Source organism: Dipteris shenzhenensis, chromosome 29 (genome assembly GCF_047967505.1).
Source record: "Dipteris shenzhenensis isolate YYH24624 ecotype China chromosome 29, Dip_SZ_1.0, whole genome shotgun sequence".
Taxonomy (NCBI): Eukaryota; Viridiplantae; Streptophyta; class Polypodiopsida; order Gleicheniales; family Dipteridaceae; genus Dipteris; species Dipteris shenzhenensis.
In genome coordinates this window covers 31107604-31113418 of record NC_141624.1, presented here as the reverse complement: position 1 = coordinate 31113418, position 5815 = coordinate 31107604, and positions in this window count along the sequence as shown.

Here is a 5815-nt window from a genome sequence, read left to right as displayed (position 1 = left end):
TATATTTTTTGAAACATTGAATATCTTGAAAAGTTTTAAAAAGTGCAAATCAAATCAAGGTTCTTGACGTTGTTGTGACTTTAATAAAATAATAATAATTTTTTCAACAAAAATAAAACTAAATTATAATATTTTAAAAGAAAAACTCAATTTTATTCAATTTATATTTTCTAAAAAATAAATTTAATAGTTTATGAAATATAATTCAAACTAACATATTTTAAATTACATTTTTAAAAAATAAAAGTAAATCTAAATATACTTATTTTTTAAATAATAAACATTTATTTTTTTTTGGATGGGACGGAAGAGACCGAGGTTGGGGCGAGCAGACATCAAGGCACATGAGGATGGGAGGTGGGAGGAGGCCACGGCGGGTGGAAGGGGGAGGTGGGCGAAGCCACATTGGGTGGAGGAGGCTAGCGTGGGCAAAGACCCGACGCAAGAGAGGCTGAGAGGAGGCCAGGGCGAGGGGAGGAGGCTAGGCGAGTGAAGGAGGCTAGGGGCAAGCATGGTTCGAGGAGGCGACTAAGGGGGCACGCCCTCAACTTTACCCGCCCTGCCCCCCCCAAAATATGTTGTGCTAGCAACCTTTAAATTTAATGTTTCACCTTTTTCTTTACAATTCATATTTAATAGCCTATTGGTAAAGAAGGATTTTGCCAATAAAGAGGTCATGGGTTCCATTCCTCATTTTGCATTATTGTTGCCCCCCCTCTCCCCCCCCCCCCCACAAACCTATTGCACTTGCAACATGTTTGGGGGTAACTTGTTCGAGGGGACAGGGAGAGTGGTGGGGAGGTTTTCTCTCTCTCTCTCTCTCTCTCTCTCTCTCTCTCTCTCTCTCTCTCTCTCCCCCCAACCTATTGTGCACCCCCAACCTATTGTGTATGCAATAGGTTGAGGGCAAGGGGGGGAGGTATATTCTCTCTCTCTCTCTCTCTCTCTCTCTCTCTCTCTCTCTCTCTCTCTCTCTCTCCAACCTATTGCATGCACAATAGATCGGGGGAAGGTGGGGGGACACCTCCTAACCTCAACCTCCTCCCCCCCCCTCCTCCTTCTATCCACTTCTTCTCCCCTCCACCTCCTAGCCTCTACCTCCTCCCCTTCCCTTGCTCCCCCCCTCCTCCCGCCTTTCCCCTCCTCCCCCCCTCCATCGTCTCCACCTCCATGTCCACCTCCTAACTTTTACCTCCTCCTTTTATCCTCCTCTCCCTCTCCACCACCTTGGACCCTCCATCTCCTAATCTCTACCTCCCCACAAACGGAAACACCAAAGAGAGAGAGAGGCGAGGAGGAGAGAAAGTCTTAGAGTCAAAGAGAAGAGAGAGAGGCAAGAGAGACAGACAGACAGACAGAGAGAGACACGGGAGGGAGAGAGAGTAGGAGAGAGGAGATGAGGGAGGGAGAGGAACAACATACACATGTGTGTGTGTTTAGATTTAAAAGTCCCATCAATAATTGAGCCATAAAATTAATTCCAGATAAAAAGTTAAAAAAATGGTTACATATAAGGAAAAAATGTTTGAGACATCTAAGTTGAAAAATGCAACTAGAGTTTGCAAAAATTTTGATCAAAATTAAGAATTTTTTAATAAATTGAGTTTGACAAACATAATATTAAAAAAAGATGTCGAATCCTCAGGTAGTCCAGGTTCTGAGGTCAGGGTCCACTTAACTGCCACCATCCAAACAAACTAGGTGTTAGAACATCATAGTTACATTTAGGTAGACAAGTAATGCCTATTTTCCCCAGCTTTTTATCATTTTACCTAGGAATATAGACAACCATATGGATTCTTAAGTGAAGTTTAAGTCACAAGTGGAGTAAGGAGTGAATGAGTGCATGGGTTAAGAAGGGATTATAGAACGTATGGGATGATTAGTGGGCTTGTTATATGGTTAAAAGAAAAGTGTAAAGGGAAGATTTCATGGGGGTACATAAAAGAATAATTCATAGTTAGGGAAGTATTCATGTGTGTGTGTGTGTGTGTGTGTGTGTGTGTGTGTGTGTGTGAGAGAGAGAGAGAAAGAGAGAGAAGAGGAGAGATGAATGTGAGAGAGAGAGGAGAGTCAAAAGGGAGATGGAAAAGGTGGAGGGATATGAGGGAAAGGAGAGGAGGAGGAGGAGGAGGAGGTCGAGTGATGGAGGAGGAGGAAGATTTGAACATGAGGAGGGAGTAGGGATTTTATGGGAGGAGGGAAAAAATTAGGTTTAGGGTAGCTTTTTAGTTCCAATAAGTGTAAGTAGCATAACCTTCAGTCCCTCCTTGATTCTTCAATCTCTCCTCATCTCAACCTCTTGTGCAAATTGGAAAATGTTACAATAGGCTAAATGCCTTCCAACCTATTGCATACGCAACAACATCCAACTATTAATTTTTTGCTTTTTTTAATATTTCCAATGAAGTTCTCTCTCTCTCTCTCTCTCTCTCTCTCTCTCTCTCTCTCTCTCTCTCTCTCTCTCTCTCTCTCTTTGGTGTTGTCGATTGTGAGGAGGTGGAGGGAGAGAGGGGGGGGCGAGGTAGGGGACGAGGGATGGAGGAGGGGAAAGGGGGGTGGGGAGCGAGGAGGGGGTATTGCCACCCCCCCTCTCCCCAACCTATTGCATACGCAATAGGTTTTTGGGGGGGGGGGAGGGGGAATTGCTACCTCCCCCCCCTCCAACCTATTGCATACACAATAGGTTTGCAGGGGGAATGGAGAGGGGGATTTCTGCCACCCCACCCCCCTCCACTAATCCCCACATCCAACCTATTACGTACGCAACAGGTTGGGAGGGGATCGAGCCATCGCCATATCCAGGTCACGGAGGCCCAGGCCCCTAAGACCCCGCGCCCGACACCCATATCTTCATCGGATCCGTGCCATCATTGCCAAACATAGAAAACGTGTGGCACTGAGTTATGAGATCCTAGAGCTGCCCATGATTGGGATTTTTGACATGAGAAGAGTGCAACCTTTCTATTGATTAGCTTTCTGCCTATGCTAATTAGCTGGTACTTTTTAGTAATACTTGCTTGGTATTTCATTAGTTTTGGGTCATTTGCAGTCCCTCTGACTGTAAGAACCTTTAGTAGCTCTCAGCTTTTAGCTTATTTATTTTGTTGTTCTCTTTGATGAGACAACACTAGCATATGTATCAACTGTTTTAGTCTTGTAGTCCGTTTGCCCTTTTAGAAACATTAATATATATCTATCTATCTATCTATCTCTCTCTCCTAAGAAGGTGTATTTTTACACTCAGAAGGTGTATATGTACACCACCTTTCTAAGAGAATTGGTCATCTATTGATGTTCTAGGTTTTAAAACAAGATTACGAGTGTATTCATTATTTTTGAAGTTTTATTTAGTCCATTTTAAAATTGGACTTTACACAAGTCCAATTTCTTTGAATAGTGTGTTAGATATGTAAGCATAGCACATGGGTTCAATAGAAGGTATAATTTAAATCCCTTTTTTTACATGTTTTTCCCATACGAAAGGGTATCATATAAAGGGGGTATTCACAGAGTGAAAAGAAAAAGGGTATCTCTTATTCATGATATATTTATAGGTAAGGGGTTTTACAAAATAGGCTTTGAATGCATGTGATATATAGGGTTTACACATAATGGCTCCCCCAAGAAAACTTCATAGGTACATTGAGTGGCAAGGGCATGTCCTTAAATATACAATATCAACATGATAAGCAACGAGTTGCTTTACACCTTCTCAAGGGGACCTCCACGCCTTTATTCGACATCATATGTATTTTGAGGTTTAGAAGCAGAGAACAAATAGGTTAAGGGAGAGCATTTATCTCTTGCCCAACCTAGAGCTTTTCCCTTGTCAAGTTGATAGTGCAAATCATTTGTTTGGAATGAAGCATGTACTTGGTTCAATTATGTCACATGGAGCTAGTGATGACATAAGATATATGGATTCAAGAGCATCAAACCACCACATGACTTGCCATGGTGAGTGGTTTGAACATATGAAACCAATGGATGTCAAAGGATTGCACATTTTATAAATTACAATGCATTGAAAATAGCATTTTTTGCGTGTTTTCAAAAGAGAGAACCCCAAATGATGTCCGTAAGAAGTTGAGAGAGTTGAGGTAGAAAAATTTGATGGTAAAGGACTATGCACAGAAATTCTAGAACCTAAATGCACTGTTGGATCCAACAGAAAGACCAACAATCAAAACACTAGCAGAATATTTTTGCAAAGGGCTTTGACACGAAATCCATAGTGCAACTAGATTTGTGACAGGCAATCTTTCCATCGTGGAGCAAGTAACTACTAAGTCGAAATTGAAGCTGAATCCTACTATTTTATCAATTGTTTAAGGGAAAAAGAGAATGAGTAAAATAGTGGACATGAGACGCGACACAAGGTCCGTTAGAACCTGATCCTCCCTACAAATGTCAGGGGTGGTGATTTATTATTGATTTTGTGATGTCCATATTTTGAAAGCTGAAGTCCAACAAATACATGAATAAGGCAATACAATAACTGATCCTCATTGTAGTTTTTACAATATTATCACATGGACTACAACCATATGAATAAAGGTGTAGCCATCCTTCAATGTTGCATCCATCTTAGATTTCCTTACTCCCTCGTATCGATAATATGCATTTAACGAGAGGAATGTTGTAAGAATTCAAATTGAAAACAAGAAATTTTGAATGGACCAGTAATTGAAAATATTTATATTATAATATTTATTATTTAATTATTATAACCACACAGTGTGTGGGCGGGGAGGCAACGCACTTCCTTCCCCAAAAAGTTATAATTCGAGCGAACGGGCCCTTCCTTGGGTACCGAGATAATGCTAAGAATATAAACGTCGAGAATATTAGCGTCGAGGATAAGTCTCGCGAATGGATAAGAAACTGGCATATTACCTGAATGTCAATAGTCGTAATCGTAGTCGAACACCGAGAGACTATCCGAAAAAGTTGCCAATGTGACCCTAAGAGGATTTGTGTGTGTCCTTGAGCGGGATGATTCCAACATTCTCAGATCGTTCAGACAGCACAAAAAGACAACTATCATTAGAGGAAGTCCAAAGTAGAGCACGTAACATTCTCACTCTCCACTTAGTGAATGTTACATGCCTCTCCAACCTCAGGAAAATGGGAGTTTGATCACTCTAGTAAGTCGAGCTTTTAGGCTTGTGAGAGTAGAGCATAAGGTCATCGTGAGGCTCTCCAAAGCTTCACATGCCAATAAGCCCAAATTTGCAAATCAAGTACACCATCTCTTCAAATCAAATAGGTTTGAAACATTTATATAGTCTTTTTATTGTGAAAAGCACCTATATGCTTTTAGTGCTTTAGTCAAAAGCTTAGCTTTTACATCAAACAAAATCAAGCGCATAAGATGAAGGGCTTAGATTCACAACAAGTGGCTCAAGGAGGTGTGAGAAAACCTAGACATCTCCCTAGGCTGCCTACTGTAATAAGTAGATTGGAATCCCGACTAGAGCAACTAGCTTTAATGACTAGATGACTCTACAAAACGAGCCAAAAGAAGATGCCGATCATTTAAAAGAAAGTCAAGAAAGGGAGATTTTGATTTCAAAACTAGCTCAAATTTCAATATTATGGACTCGGGTTCTAAATCTGAGGAAGATTCAAATTCAAACAGCAAAACATCCGACAATGATGAAAGATGAAAAAGAGAATGAAAAGCATTAGGGGAGATTTCGGGTCTCAAAAGGGCCTCATATTGAAGAATGGATTAAGTTAATTAGAAATGAACCTACTATGGTAACCCATGGGCTAAGGGCCCTATAGGATTAACTCAAGTGACATTTCA